We start from the raw sequence: 17,292 nt of genomic DNA on the forward strand, positions 1-17,292 counted from the left end.
GTTGCCCTTTACTCAATCACCCGCAGCTGGAGTAATTGGATCTTTAGGTACAGGTTAATGGGATAATTAGGCAAACACGATCGAACTTGTATACTATGAGGAAATGGATGACTGCTGTCTCCCAGCCTCCTGTTGTACACTGTGCTTGTGCAACCTGTTCTTCATTTCTATGGGCAATAAAGTAGGAGATGGATTAGCTGCAAGTGATTTCATTTGTCTGTAAGGGGAAGTGTGGTTTGATTTAAATGATTTTTTTAAGAGGCAGCTACTAGAATAACTAGCTAGAGACGAAATGGATGAGGTATGCTTGCTTCGCAAGCCAATGTAATTTGGCCCTGGTATTTCATAGAGTCCTTTGAATGACATTTTCTTCCTGGTATATTAATATGATGCTCATCCATGGAGTGTTTTTGCCATAGGCCTTATATTATAGAGAAAATAGAAAAGGGTATGATTTCATGGAAGAACATAATAGGAAGCAGATACCCAGCAGTGATCTCCCAAATAGAGTAAAGCTAATGAAATAGGAAAGGTCTATGACAGTCTTCTGAAGACTAACATAATTTGATCTGTCTTTTTCATGGTTATTTCTACAAGCTCTCACTGGCTAATTCTCTGTGTTATGGGATATCTTGAGAAATCTGATGACTGACTTCCAAAGAGATAGACCTACTTTAGGTGCATAAATATACATAAGGGAATAGAGACCTTGCATGACCTAGCTTAATATGCCTCTGCTATTGAACCTCACCCTCCTTCCTTGTTTGACATCCCCACTATGAGAGTCATTAAGGGATTGGAGTGTCTTACCTCCAAAAGACCACAGTTGATTGTGCTGCTCTGTTAACTGGCTGATGCTCTTTTACCTTGTTCTGTTACCATGGATTTGCTCATCAGATTGACTTGCTGAGTACTCATGTATGGGCTTGTAATATGGAATAGAGAGGGAAGTCTGATAATGGGTAACAAGCTTGGTTAAGGAAGGGTGCTGAGATATGGATATCAAGCTTAGACTCGTGTTCTGGAGCAAGCGTTTGGGTGATAAGTTTGGCACCACATGCAACTTTCATATGTTTGGCTCTGCCTAGGGTCCGTCTCACTTTTGCAGACGTACAGTAAATTCAAATGAGAACATTTTATTATTTTTTAAAATAATCTTTTTATTTCAGAACAGTTTTAGATTTACAGAATTATTGTGAAGGTAGTATAGTGAGTTTTTGTGTACTCATACTCAGTTTCCCCTATTAATGTTTTACATAGCTGTATTATATACATAACTGTATAACTGTTACAATTGATGAGCCAATATTTATACATTAATGTTAACTAAAGTCTGTAATTTATTCAGATTTCCTCAGTTTTGTTTTTTTTGTTTTTCTGTCCCAGGATCCCATCCAGGGTACCACACTGCATTTAGTTGTCAAGTCTCCTTAGGCTCCTCTTGGTTGTGACAGTTTCTCAGACTTTTCTTGTTTTTAATTGACCTTGACAATTTTGCGGAGAACTGGCCGTCAAGGACCTTGTAGGATGTCTATGGATTGGGCGTTGTCTGATGTTTTTCTCATGGTTAAACTGAGGTTATGGGTTTTGGGGAAGAAATCCACAGAGATGAAATGCATTCTTATCACATCATATCAAGGGTACACACTATCAGTATAACTTGTCCCCATTGATGTTGACCTTGATCACCTGGCTTAAATTAGTGTTTTTCAAATTCTCCACTGTGAAGGTACTCTTTTCCCCCTCCCTTTCCATACTCTGCTCTTTGGAAGAAAGTCACCGCATGCAGTTCACATTTAGAGTGGGGAGTTATGCTCTATCTCTTTAATATGGAAGAGCTACATGAATTATTTCTGCACAGGAATGTTTTTCTATTCTCTGCCATTTATTCAGTCATTAATGATATCGGCACGAACTCACGGATATTTATTTTGTACTTTGGGGTACAGTCCAGTACTACTTTGTTTATTTTCTTGCTCAAATTATTCTAGCTTTGGCCATTGGGAGTTCTTTCAGTCGGTTCCTCTGTTCCTTTGATACATTCCCATTATTGTGGAGGCTTTTATATGTTTTTGTTCATTTTTAGCACTTTCTAACATCCTGACACTACAAGATGGTCCATGTGTCTTTGCTTCCCAAGTCTTAGAAACAGCCATTTCTCCAAGGAGCCTTTTATTGGAGAATGGTACTAGAAACACAGATTTGGGCACTAGGTGTGCTAGTTGCTACTGGGATGTCATTGCTACCAGGCCTTCTCAGCTGTCAGCAGGAAATATATGTATGTATGGTTATATATTTGTGTGTGTGTGTATATATATACACACGCATGCACGCATGTACATCTATACATGTGTATACTTACATTATGTGCATGTGTACATTTATATGGCTATATACACACATTTCTATAAATATTTCTGCATGTAACCATCTGTATCTGAGATCATACTGATGTCTTCAACTCTAATCCATTACACCACATGGATCGCTCTGGTTTCTCCTCTTTCTTGTTTGTAGCCTCCTACTCCAGCAGTGAGAAACCTGGCTTCTACCATCTGCCATCTATTTACTTGGGTTGTTCAGTTTCAGTGTATATGTATAATGTTATCAGAATTGTTAACCTGAACTCCAGTTAGAGAAACCTCATCACCTAGAGTACAGTGCTTGTGTACAGGTCCTTTGCTTTAATTCTTACAGACTCAATTCATTTCTAAAGTTACATAGATTAGCAAGTTAATCTCACCCTTTTCTATTTCTATTTAACATTGAGTATCAGAGTAATCGATACTGTATCAAGAAGATGTTCTAAGCTTAACACCTAAAGCTTTCAGAAGTTGCCCTCCTTGGATAAGATGCTTATACTCCATTGTGATCACTCTGTGCCCATCTCAGATATCCTTCATCTTTGCTTTCTGGCTATTCAGTAGCCAGTAATATTTGGGTGTAGTCAGAAAGGAACCTAACTCACCTTAGGTTATTCCCATGATCACATTGAATTTGGACCATCCGAAAATGGCAAATCTCAAGTCAGAGGGAAAGAATACATTTCAAAATGAGCAAGAACTACTGTTACCTTGTGTAGAGTCTTTGCTGGGTTTTCAGCTTTGTCTCCTCTTTTTTTTTCTAGACTTAGTCTTTGTAAGTTCATTAATGTCTAGTTTTTGACAACTTAGGAATACTAATAAGCATGAACATTTGAGAGAAATATAAATTGAATAAAATGTGCAGGTCAAAAGTTCTTGCTACCTTCTCAGAGGTCTCATATCTACAGTGATGTGGGGCACCAAAGACCAAACCATGGAAATACCTAGGATAAAGCTTTTAGGTCAGTTACTGAGAAATGTAAGAAGAAATCTTATACAGATGATTTGGTGAGGATAAAACTGAACCAACACAATCAGGGATACTTCAGATAAATCCTTGGAACCTCACTCTACTTAAATATCTATTTTAGCCAAACCAGAGTAATAATATGTGTACCCATGATTCATCAGTTAAAATATAGAAATCTATCTATTATTAACTGTTTCTGGAAGTCATACTGTTTCAGATATTTCAAAATTAATGGTTATCTGAAATTCTTCTAAATAAGCCATCTTCTTCCAAGTTCTTTGCTAAAGAAAACTATTTTTTTTTTTTGGAAGTGGGGTTCTTGTTGTGAATGTCTTTCTAACTGCAGGTGGAGGCAATGTTCTATTACAGAAGGTTGCTATTTAATTTTGCAGTTTTGAAGATGTGGGTAAAGCCAAGAGCAACTTGGACTGCTGGCTTTACAGTAGTTCATTCAAGAAAAATCCCGAGGCCTTTTAGATAGAAAGCTTGAAGTGAGCATCATCTTGACATAGAATATTCTGTTCTAATTCCAAGTCCATTATTGCAGCTGTCACCCTGACAAAAAGTAAAGTCAGTGCTAGATTAGCCAAAAAATGGGTGCCAAGGCTCTTTTGATTGGACAGGAGAGAAGATGGAATGGAATTATAGTTCAGAATGAGCTGTCTAGATTTAAATTTGTAACCAACTTCCTGTTTTCTATTCTAGTACTTTGTAAGGCTATACATTTGATCACTTTTCTTAATGTTAGTGCACAAAGAGAAGGTGTAATGGAGAACACTTGTGGAAGGCTGATGGTTAAATCACAAAGAGGACTGGGGCATGTAAAACAAGAAAGGACATAGTAAAATGTTAAGAGCCAAGCAGCCTCTTGTTGCTGCATACCAAAATCCCAATATTCATACACAGAAGGGAGATGTATAGAAGTGAGTATTTAGCCATCACAGAGGAAGTGCTAAATAGGTTGCACCATCAGTGAGAGAAAGGATTAAAAGCAGGAAAATTATGGCAGCAGTTACATGAGGGCAGCTTCCAGGAATAGGGAAGGTGTACGTAGACCCCATCGTCATTTCTCTTTCTCCTTTTACACTGAATCCATGCAATCATGAAAGGGGGGATGGGACCTGGGAAGACAAAGTGAGTGGAGTATAATCCTAGCAGAGAGATGAGGGTTTTGGTTTATATGTCTAATGTAGGTGGCACAACCTCGGTGGCACCATTAACATTTTTGGCCAGATAATTCTCTGTTGTGGAAGACTGTCCTGTGTGTTGTAGGACGTTTAGCAGCATTCCTAGCCTCTACCCACTAGATGCCAATAGTATCTCGCCAATTGTGATATCCAGAAATGTTTCCAGAGCTTGCCACATGTCCTCTGGGGGACAAAATTATCCCCCCAACTGAGAACCACTGGTCTAAAGGCTTCTGAGCAAAACTTTATTTTGGACTGTGAGCTTTTAAGTGTGTAACTGGTTCTTTTTCTATATAAAAGCCAAGTAAAAGGAAAACAATGAAAATACTTTCATCAAATTTCTTGTTTAAAGTTTTTAGCAAATAGCAAGTGCTCGATTAATTTTAGCCAATGTAATTTGATGTAGGGATTAAACGTTACAGTGTATATAAGAGATCTGACACATAGAAGAACTTTAAGAAATGGTATTACTTTCTTGTAACTCTACCTTTATATAACAAATTACTCTATAAAAGCTTAATATGAATGCAGTATGGTATAATTATTTCACCTAAAACAGCATTTAAAGTGCTAAGAGAAAAATTGACAATGTAATGTATATATGGGTATATAAAGATGCATATTTATTTTAAATCTAAATATTTATTACTTTTAATGATATAAGTGGTATATAAATTTCAATTGCATAGTCTTTGTGTGGTCACACATATATTTTGGAACTATCTAGAAGAGAAGTGACAGATGTATGTTTAACTTTTAAAGAAAAACCCAGTTTTCTAAGTTAGTTGTATCATTTTGAATTCCCACAAGCAGTTCCACATCTTTTCTAATACTTGGTATGGTAAGTAATTTTAATTTTAGCCATTATAATGGGATGTAGTTACATGTGTTTTGAATTTGCCTTTTCCTGATGACTAGCAATGTTGCTGATTTTTTTTTTTTTTTTTTGCAACTTGTATGTCTTCAGTTGTGAGATGTCTGTTCAAATGTTTCCTCCAGTTTGTATTGGGTTGTCTGTGATCTTATTGTGAGTTTGAAGAGATTTTTTTAAATCGTGGTAAAATACACATAGCATAAAATTTATCATCTTAACCATTTTTTTTTTAATTTTTTTTTTAAATTTAATTAATTTATTTATTTTTGGCTGTGTTGGGTCTTCGTTTCTGTGCGAGGGCTTTCTCTAGTTGCGGCGAGCGGGGGCCACTCTTCATCGCGGTGCGCGGGCCTCTCACCATCGCGGCCTCTCTTGTTGCGGAGCACAGGCTCCAGACGCGCAGGCTCAGCAATTGTGGCTCACGGGCTTAATTGCTCCGCGGCATGCGGGATCTTCCCAGACCAGGGCTCGAACCCGTGTCCCCTGCATTGGCAGGCAGACTCTCAACCACTGCGCCACCAGGGAAGCCCCATCTTAACCATTTTAAAGCATGCAGTTCAGTAGTAAGTATCTTCACGTTGTTGTGCAATCAATCTCCAGAACACTTTCCATCTTGCAAAACCCATTAAACAGCAACTCCACATTTTACCCTTCCCTCAGCCCCTGACAACCACCCTTTTACTCCCTGTCTCTATGAATTTGACTACTCTGGGAACTTCATATAAATAGAATCATACACTATTTATCTTTTTATGATTGGCGTATTTCACTTAGCATAACATCCTCTGGATTCATCCATGTTGTGCATGTATCAGAATTTCCTTCCTTTTCAGACTGAGTAATATATATTCCACATTTTGCTTATCCATTCATCCATCTTTGGACACTTGGGTTACTCCCCCTTTTTTGGTTATTGTGAATAATGCTGCTATGAACTTGGGAGTACAAATATTTGAGTCCCCACTTTCAGTTTTTTTGGTATATGCCCAGAAGTAGAATTGCTGGGTCATATGATAATTTAATTTTTAATTAAAAATTTTTTTTCTACCTATAGGTAGCAATTTCTTGGTTCTCTTTAAGTCTACTATTTTAATTTTTTGTTTTCTGTTTTTCTTTCCATCACTTCCCACTTTTCTTCTCTCTTCTGTATTATTTGAATATTTTACAATATTTTAATTTACCTCTTGACTTTTTTGGTTCTATTTCTTTGTATTTTTTATTCATCGCTCTAGGGATTACAATATACATATCTAATCTATCATAGTCTACTTAGAACTAAAATTGTACTGTGCCACATACATGTAGAAACCTAGAAAAAAGTCCTCATACCCACTCTCCTTAAAAAATTTCACATTTATTAACTCTCTATATTTTGGCAGCTCCACCAGATACATATAATTTAAAAACTAAAGAGTTAAATGTAGTCTTATATTTACCCAGGCATTTACTATTTTTGATCCTCTTTCTTAATTTCTGAAGATCCTAGGTTCTCTCTGGGATCATTTTCCTTCTGTCTGAGGAAACCCCTTTTTATCATTTTTTATAAAGCAAGTCAGCTGGTGAAAAATTCTGTTAGTTTTACTTTGTCTGAAAATGTCTTTCTTTTGATTTCATTTCTGAAGGATACACTGTGAATAAAATTTGTTTTGACTTTTTTACTTGTAGCCCCTTAAAGATGTGCTTCATTGTCTATCATGAGAAATATGCAATTATTTTAATCACTGTTCCCTGGTATGTAGGGTGTCATATTTTCTCTAGCTGTTTTCCATACTTTATCTTTGATACTTAATCGTTTGATTATGATGTATCTAAGCATGGTTTTCCTTGAAATTATCTTGTTTAGATTTGCAAAGCTTCTTAAACTGTAGATTTGTATTTTCACCAAATTTGGGAGGTTCTTCACCATTATTTCTTCAAATATCATTGCTTCCCAATCTAGTCCTAATGGGACTCAAATTATATGTACTTATTATTTTTGATATTGTCTCATAGGTCCCTGAATTTTAGTCCATTTTTAAACTAATCTTTACAGTTTCAGGTTGGACAACCTTTATGAACTATCTTCAAGTTAAATTACTTCTAAATAAATCCCCATCCTGATATTAAGGGCATATTAAATCCATTTAAAAATTCAGATATTATATTTAAAAAGTTTTAAATTTCCTTTTATCTTTATGTATTTTCATTTCTCTGCTGAGATTTTCTGTCTTTTCATGTAATTCAAGGATCTTTTCCTTTCCACATTGTTCATTGTTATGGTAGCTGATTTTAAATCTTTGATAATTCCCTTTCTGTTCTTTGTCTGGAATCTATTCATTGTCTTTCCCCTCAAATTTTTCAGCTTCTTTGTAAGTTAAGCAATTTTGGAATATGCCCTGGAGATTATAATTGTTGTGTTGTGTAGTCACTGAGTTCTGTTATAATCCTTTGGAAAATCTTGAATTTTTTTTAGCTGGCTGTCAACCCAGTTAGATTCAGACTGTAAGTTCTCTTTCACTTTATGTGGTTAGTAGTTCATATCTCAATTTAGTTCTGGAAGTTTTTGTCATACAGTTCAGAATTTCCATTTGATTTTTTAAAAAACAAACTCAGTTGTTTTTGAAATTCTGTAGTTTATAGTCTAAGTCATTGTACATTTTAATCACAAATATCTTAAATTCTGTGTTTAATAACTCCAGTATCTCCACTTCTTCAGTCTATTTCTGCATATGTTTTTCCTCTTGATTTTTGGTTACCGGTTTTTGTCTTGGTAATGCCTGGTAATTTTTTCTTAAATGCCCAACAATGTATAATGTTGTATAAACCATTGTAAAGAAATTTAAGGCTCTAAGTGATGCTGTTTTCCTTCAGATAGGCTGTAATTTTTTCTTCTGGGCAGTGGTTATGATACAGAGCAATCACTTTTTCCAGGAATTAAGCTGATTTGAAGCTGGAATTCAGTCTCTGTAAAGGATGGTCTGTTTCTCTCACCTACCATCTCTCGATCAGCTTCTCAGCATGTCAGCCACTGCCTGTGAATCAGCAAATGTTCCAAGAGAAAAAAATAGCAATGAATATTAGAGTCATCCTTCTGTGTTTTCCTTCTTTCCAAATATGGCCTGTCATGTCTTTGCTATGTTGGTAGTTCTACAATGTACACAAACATGTTTTTTTCATATTTTTTCTAGATTTTATAGTTGTTCTCAGCAAAAGAAATTGTCTGTAAAAGACAAGTCCAGTGTTTACCACTAAAAGTAGAAATCCCTTGATAGTACATTTTCATCTACAAATACATTTTTGTGTCTATTATCTATTGACTCAGTGCTTAAAAAGTAGGAAAGATGTGATTAATTAGCATTTAGAAATATTAGATATAAGTTTGCTTTAATATCATCATCTTTATCATCATCATTCTAGACAGAGTGAACCATATGAGGAAAAAGCAAACAAACAAATTTCCCCCAAATACAAAGCAATTTAGAATGACTCGGGCATAAATGTTGAGGCAGCAGTCATGAAAGAAGCAGCTGGGATCAGATCATAAGTGGCATCACGCAGCATGGAACAAAATTTGAAACTTCTGGAACATGTACAGTCTTTGAAAGATACAAAGCTTGTTCTCAATGGTGGTAATATGCTCCTTAGGAGAGTAACGTTAGATTTTATATCATCTAGGAGGTACTACTGACATTTAGTAGGAGGGTGCCAGAGATTATACTCTCTTACAATGTGTGGGATATTTCCACATAATAAAGAATTTCTTCTCCCCTCCATGCAACTTTGAAATGTCATGTTCAACATTTGTTTTTATTAAAGCTGAATTAGATTGATCTAAACCTTCACCTTAAATCTACTTTACACTTATGTGCATAGTACTTGCTATACTATACATCAGATTTTCTGTCATCAACCCACATATCTGCACTGGACTACATTTGTCCATTTAACCTTTGAGATTCTATATCTATATCTATATCTATCTATCTATCTATCTATATATATATACATTCAATGGTTTTTTTCATTATGTCTTCTGGTTGGTGCCTGAGCATTCACATATTGAGATACATATTATTTTATCACAGATTTCTTTTATTCTATTTCATCTTTATTATTTTTATATTATTTTACATTTAGTTTTTTTAAACTAAATGCATTGGTGGGTTAAATATATATAAATTTTATTTCAGGACAGTAAAAATGCATTACAAAATCAATTTTTTAAAAAGGAGGTTTTATGGTCCATTGGCTGGAAGCATTGTTTTTTTTTTGTTTTTTTTTTTAAAATAAATTTATTTTATTTATTTATTTTTGGCTGTGTTGGGTCTTCACTGCTGCGTGTGGGCTTTCTCTAGTTGCAGCAAGCAGGGGCTACTCTTCGTTGCAGTGCGCGGGTTCTCATTGCGCTGGCTTCTCTCGTTGTGGAGCACGGGCTCTAGGCGCACAGGCTTCAGTAGTTGTGGCACGCAGGCTCAGTAGTTGTGGCTCACGGGCTCCAGAGCACAGGCTCGGTAGTTGTGGCACACGGGCTTAGTTGCTCTGCGGCATGTGGGATCTTCCTGGACCAGGGATCTAACCCGTGTCCCCTGCATTGGCAGGCGGATTCTCAACCACTGCGCCACCAGGGAAGCCCCTGGGAGCATTGTTTTAACATATGTATTTCCATTCTATAGCAATCATTCTGATAGCTATGTAGTCAATATATCTGTCAGGGATTGAACTGAAGGCAGGACAACCAGCTGAGTGACTATTATACTAGACCATACAAGAGTAAGTCAGTGAGTGTGGAAATGGACAGAAAGAGATGTATTAGAGATAGTTTTAGGAAGTACAAATGCAAAATGAATAGAAGTTGGAGCGAATCCAAGCTGGGAAAATGTTTTGTCCTAATGTGGACCTCAAGTACACATGTATTGTTTTAACCCAAAAGGTTAGGTTTGCTTAGTCCTAGAAATGCAAATGTACAACATAGCAGCTTTGTTGATTTTTTCCTACCTCAGTAGAAACTCTTGTTTCAGCACCTAGATGTCATCCACAAACTCCAAACATACACATACGGCAACAGAACTCAATATCTTCTCACTAAAACATATATCTTTGTGCTTTTCTGTCACAATTGATGGCTGATGACATCAACACTCTAGTTGTTCAAACTGAAAATCCCAGAGTTATTTTTTTCTCCTAAGCATCCTTCATCTTTCATCAGGTTCTACTGAATATTCTTCAGTGACCATTGTGTATCTCATTTGCCTCCTTACTCCCTCTCTACCAAGTTTAGATCCTTTCACTCTTTTGTGTAGCCTCCTGTAACTACCTTCCATAGAGTTTACCTGCTTCCGGACTTCACAGCAGAACGGATTCTGTACATTGCTGCAGAGTTTTAAAGTCCCAGTCCTAATTAGCCTTCCCCTGATGTAAATTAATCAGAGCATCCTTCCTGACTTCCTTTTATTTTAGATTAAACATTTATGAGTTTTCATACTTTAAAATTATTTCTAAAACAGTTTGTAAAATCCTACCTTCTAACTATTCTTTCTCTTTGTCCAGCCTTTGACTATCATTGTAGTGGATCAGTTTGAGTTCCCCAAACACTTCATGAACAATTACATTTCTATACCTTCCTTTTCTTCTTCATGCATTTTAGAAGATTAATGTTGGATTTATTTTCTCTTGTCAATTGTAGATTAAATAAGATGTTTATGATTATTTCAATTAAAGATGTTGGGCATCATGCTGTTGGTAAGGAACGTAATTGCCTATTATACCACCTTATTGCCATGTGAAAATAAAATTTAACTTATATCTCTTGACCTCCTGCTCTTTCCTAGAGCAAAATTTTCTTAAGATTGACAACTGTCTAATTCACAAAAATCAGTCAGAATTAGTAAATTATGCCTGCTTAACAGACTGTGGTCCTCAGCAAAGCACATGAAACGAGTTTAGCTTAATTAACTGTTATTGGGAATGATGATCATTTTCAAATTGCTCCAAAGGAAAACAGACCAACAAACTTGTAAACATGCGCTTGGCACAGAAATTCAGCTTAACTGAACTAAATTTTTAAAGAGAGAGAGAGTGAAAGAGAGTCGGAGTGAGAAGCATGTTTGATGAAGGTTGGAAAATCTACATGTCAGCAGTGATAAACTTGTTATTTAATAAGGTTAATAATAGATAAAGTCCCCTAAAGATGAATTGTTATCACAGTTGACTACTGTTTTATTAAAATGTTAATGGCCTGAGGCAAAAGCAAACTGTTCTCTTAATCTGCCAGAAGAACTGCTTTTTCAGGAATTATCATACCCCACAGCACATGAGATTTGAGCAAGCCATAATAAGCATATTTGCAATTTGGACTAGACACAGCTCCTGAGATCTCAACTCAACTTGACTAAACTACGGACGTGTTTCACATGCTCATTCATGGTCAAATTTCTTCTTCTTGTTGGCCAAATATATGACACTGACTTTTGTACTTGGAATTCTATTGAAAGAAGTTTCTATAGATTAATTTTGTTTTTCTTTTCAAGGTTGAAGGAAAAACTAGTGAGTTTTTTTTTCCTCTCCTCACCTCCATGCACATAAGCAAGCCAAGGGCATTTTCTAGTAAGTGTGATTGCCTGCACCATACAATGCACCTTTTCCATAGTGGCTGGAATAAAAATAAAAGTATTCAGCAGCACCTTCAAGGACAATCAAGTGAGTCAACCCAAAGCCGACTGTCTGTATAACTGTGATGGATTACATTGTGATTTGTTTGGGCCCATAATCAAAAACCCAAAAGACCTCTGTCAGATAATGCTATATTTCTACCAATGTAATATTAGCTCAGATCACAAAAGACAGAGTTCAAATTCAATTCTTTCTTATCAGCATTTTCCACAGATGTTTTTTATAACTGTACATATATGTGGTGTATATCAGTGAAAAAAATTGCAACTCATAAATACACCATAACATTGACCTTTGCATTGTGTCTCTGAAAGAGGAGCAAAAAGAACTACTCAATATCTTTTACATTATAAGTGAATTTAAGGGGCCTGATGGTGGCAAGGAGGTGGAATTGACAGCTAGGAAAAAATGTCATTTTAGGGTAAGTGTGGCATAGATTCAAGACAGGAAAGAACCTGGAAAGGACCATTTAGTGAATGCCAAAGCTCTATACATGCTAGAGTTCAAACACAGACATCCAGTAAAAAAGAGAAAAGCAAAAACTGTTGTTAAGTCCAAATATAAAGAAAAAATTGAAATATCTAAAAATTGTGAGACCCGGGGAGGAACAAGTAGTCTATAACCAGTACTAGCAAAATGGACTGTGGCATCTGATCCTGTTTTATGCTTTGTATGGATTGGGTGAAAGGTGGGGTAGAAAATTTTGAACCTGTAGGTATTAATCTGTATTTTTAATGACAGTATCTTTATTGTTGATTTTCTGGCTATAAAATTAATACATTGTTTAAAAATATTAGAAGTTTAGTTACATACTTTTCTCACAAAATAGTATTTCATGAATATATTTTCATGTTAATACATACATCATTGTATAGTGGGTTGAAAAGAAAAATAAAATGATGGTATTTTTCAGCTTCTCCCATCAAAGGCAAATCTAACTCTCTTCCTTTCCTTCCTTCCTTCCTTCCTTCCTTCCTTCCTTCCTTCCTTCCTTCCTTCCTTCCTTCCTTCCTTTCTTTCTTTCTTTCTTTCTTTCTCTCTTTCTTTCTCTCTTTCTTTCTTTTTCTTTCTTTCTTTCTTTCTTTCTTTCTTTCTTTCTTTCTTTCTTTCTTTCTTTCTTTCTTTCTTTCTTTCTTTCTTTCTTTCTTTCTTTCTTTCTTTCTTTCTTTCTTTCTTTCTTTCTTTCTTTCTTTCCCTCTCTCTCTCTTTCTTTGCCTGTTGGAATTATAAAATTTTTGTTTAATTACCCATACTTTGTTTATTTCGTGTTTTGCTTGCTGTTTTGAAAGCTATAAATATATATTTTATCTGCATTTTTTAGTTAAGAAATACTAAAAAAATTATTTGAAGTTTAAAGTACAAAATTGCTTACAGAAATACACCACAACTGCTCACATACCCATTAACCAATGTAAGTAAGAAAAAGTTACTAATAGAGTTAAAGACTCTTTACTAACAGAATATCTTTTGTATACTAACTGCTTACTATGTATAACACAATCATTTATCCATTCTTCATTAAAAAAATTGAATTATATCCTTTTTTTGGCTATCACGTATAGTGCTGCTAGAAACTTTCTTTTACATGTCTTTTGATGTACACACACACATACATACACGCACATCTCTGATGGGTATCTATGCCTAGAAGTAATATTGTTGGTTATAGGATATTAAAAAGTTCAGTTTTATAGATCCTCCCATTTTCCAAAGTGCTTGAAACAATTTGTGTTCCCACTAGCACAGAATGAGAGTTCCCGTTACTAAAAAATCCTTGATAAAACTTGAAATTGTCAGTTTTCTTAAGTGTAGTCATTCTGATTGGTTTGTGTTTTCTTGGAGTTTTAATTTGTGTTTCTTTTATATGTAACGAGACTGAGAACATGTTGGCTTTTTTGACCATTTCAATATTTTGCTTGTGTAATTTGATAATTAAAAATATTGGGTTGCCTAATTTTAAAAATTTATTTGAAGACTTTTTTATATGTTAAGAAACAAAACTTTACGTTTTAGCCAGTAATTTTCTAAATTTGTGTATTAATACCAATTGTTTGTTTATGGGTTCTTGCATATTTTCTGTAAGTTTTATTTCCTTTCTTCCTTTCTTTTTCCTTTTTCTACTAGCTATGACCTCTAATGAAATGCCAAATAAGTGTTAGTGATCTAGATCTGAGGGGGAACTTTCTATATTTCACCATTAAATGTGGTGTTTATTGTTTGTGTCATTTAGATATCCTTAATCAGGTTAAGAGAGTTTCCCCCTTTGTTTGCTAAGAATTTTACCATAAGTGAGCAGAGATTTTTAATTAACTTTTGATTGAAATATAACATATATACACGTGAGTGCACAAATTATAAGGATATAACTTAAGAGTACTAATGAATTCGCATTATCACTGAACCTTGGTATTATCTGTTATTTTCGTTTTGGTATTATAGAAGGTATGGAGTAGTAGTCAAACATCTTAATTTAATTTGCATTTTCCTATAGAATAATGAAGTTGAACACAATTTTTCTATGCTATTGACCATTTGGATATCCTTTACAATAAACTGATAAAATTTTTTGCCGATTTTTCTATTTGGATTCCAGCATTTTTTGATTGATTTGTAGGTTTTCTTTATATGTTCTCATATTAGTCCTTTTCAGATATATGCATCGAAAATTTCTTCCTCCACTCTGTGGCTTGCCTTTACACTTCTATTAGTGTATCTTTTGATAAACAACCATATTTTATTTTACAATAATCTAATTAAAAATTTTTTTATTTATGGCTATTGATTTGGGGTTTTGTTTAATTGTTTTTATCTGTACCAGTATCATGAATTTTTGTCCTAAGTTACCTTTTAAGAGCTCCCCTTTAAAATTTTTTCACATTTAAACCTATAATCTATCTGGAATTGATTTTTGCATGCGCAGTGAGATAATGGTCAACAGTTTTTCCCCATAGTGTTATCTAGTTGATCTAGCACCATTTATTGAAAAAAACCATTCATTAGCTACTTCTCTGCAATGTCACCTTTGTCATAAAATCAGATGACTGTATGTGTATAGGTCTGTGCTGGATTCTTTATTCTGTTTCACAGGGCCATTTCCCCAGCCCTATGCTAATATCTAATTGTCTTAATTATAACTGTAGAATAAATTTCCTTATCTTGTAGATTAAGTGCTCCTGCTTTGTTCTTCCTTTTCAATATTGCCTAAGTACTTTGTTTTCTTTTATTCATTTCAGAATATGATTGTCAATTTAACCAGAAATTCTGTTGAAATTTTGAATGGATTATATTTAATCTATGATCAATGTGAATAGAATTGATGACTTTACTATACCAGGAAAAAAGCCTAAAGTTTACAAAAGCAAGAGAAAATATAAATACAGGTTTCCCTGCTATCCATAAGTAGAGCATTCCTATAGAACCTTTCATAAACCAAAATGTATGTATAAAGCAAAGAAGCAATTACCTTTGGACACATCTTGCTAAGACATGCACAAAATAAGATGAGATCTTTTGCTAATTAACTTCTTTATATGTGTTAACTATCTTTAACCTCTGAACAATTCTGTAATATATATTGTTGTGCTCTTTCTAAAAACGAAGAATATGATGTTTAAAGAAATTTGGAAGCATCTAAAGTCAAAAGTCATGAAGCTTGAATCTGAGGTCTTGTCTGTGGGACTGAAAGTCCAGGCTCATTTCTTTTTCTTTTTCTTTATTATATATTACAGGTGTATAATATAGTGATTCACAATTTTTAAAGGTTATACTTCATTTATAGTTACTATAAAATATTGGCTATATTCCCTGCGTTGTACAATATATCCTTGTAGCTTATTTTATACATAATAGTTTGTACCTCTTAAGCCACTACACTTATATTGTCCCTCCCCCCTTCCCTCTCCCCACTGGTAACCACTAGTTTGTTCTCTGTATCGGTGAGCATGCTTCTTTTTTGTTACATTCACTAGTTTGTTGTATTTTTTAGATTTCACACCTAAGTGATACCATGCGGTATTTGTCTTTCTCTGTCTGACTAATTTCACTTAGCATAATGTCCTCCAAGTCCAAGTTCATCCATGCTGTTGCAGATGGCAACATTTTATTCTTTTTTATGGCTGAGTAGTATTTCATTATATATATATAATGAACACACAATCTATATATAGGTTGCTTCCATACAAAAAACACTAATTTGAAAAGATTCATGCATCCCAATGTTCATAGCAGCATTATTTACAATTGTACAATTGCCAGGCTCAGTTCTTTATCTGCAGGCTTCTTACACTTTCATGTACATCTGAACTACCTAGGGATCTTGTTAAAAATGCAGATTCTGAATCAGTAGGGGTGGCTTGCAAATAACTGCATTGCCAAAAAATTCTCAGGTGAAACCAACTCTGCTGGTCCAAGGACCACACGAAGAGTAGCAAAGCAGTTTACAATGTTTTATAAGAAATTAGAATTAATAAAATAATTGGAATGCTAAATAGCGTTTTAAATTTGAAATGCTATTTTTAAATTGACGTATAGTTGATTTGCAATGTTGGTTTCAGGGTGTACAACAAAGTGATTCAGTTATAATCTTTTGCAGATTATTTTCCATTATAGGTTATTATAAGATATTGAATATAGTTCCCTGTTCCTTGTGCTGTACAGTAGGACCTTGTTGTTTATCTATTTTATATATAGTAGTGTGTATCTGTTAATCCCAAACTCCTAATTTATCCCTTCCTCCCCTGCCTTTAGCATTTCTAATAGAACCATAAAGAATAATTATACAATATATATATAGTAAATATGTTAAATATGTACAGTTTTTGTATTAAAAACTCAGGTGTTTTCACAGAATTTTTGAATTGTCTTTACGAATCTAGGTCTTAACTGCTCTAAAAAAAAATCAGTGTTTGCTTAGTCACTGCAAGTCATGGATTTTTTTTTCTTCTTGTTGTGGTGCATCAGTAGAGATTCTTATTATTTTTTTTTTAGTTTATTTGGCTGTGCGGGGTCTTAGTTGCGGCACGCGGGGTCTTCGTTGCCACGTGCGGGCTCTTAGTTGCGGCATGCGGGATCTAGTTCCCTGACCAGAGATCGAACCCAGGCCCCCTGCATTGGGAGCGTGGAGTCTTAACCACTGTACCACCAGGGGAGTCCCAAAGGAGATTAATTTTCAACCCAGGCCCCCTGCATTGGGAGCATGGAGTCTTTTTTTTTTTTTTAATTTTATTTATTTATTTATTTATTTATGGCTGT

Source organism: Balaenoptera musculus, chromosome 11 (assembly GCF_009873245.2).
Source record: "Balaenoptera musculus isolate JJ_BM4_2016_0621 chromosome 11, mBalMus1.pri.v3, whole genome shotgun sequence".
Lineage (NCBI taxonomy): Eukaryota > Metazoa > Chordata > Mammalia > Artiodactyla > Balaenopteridae > Balaenoptera > Balaenoptera musculus.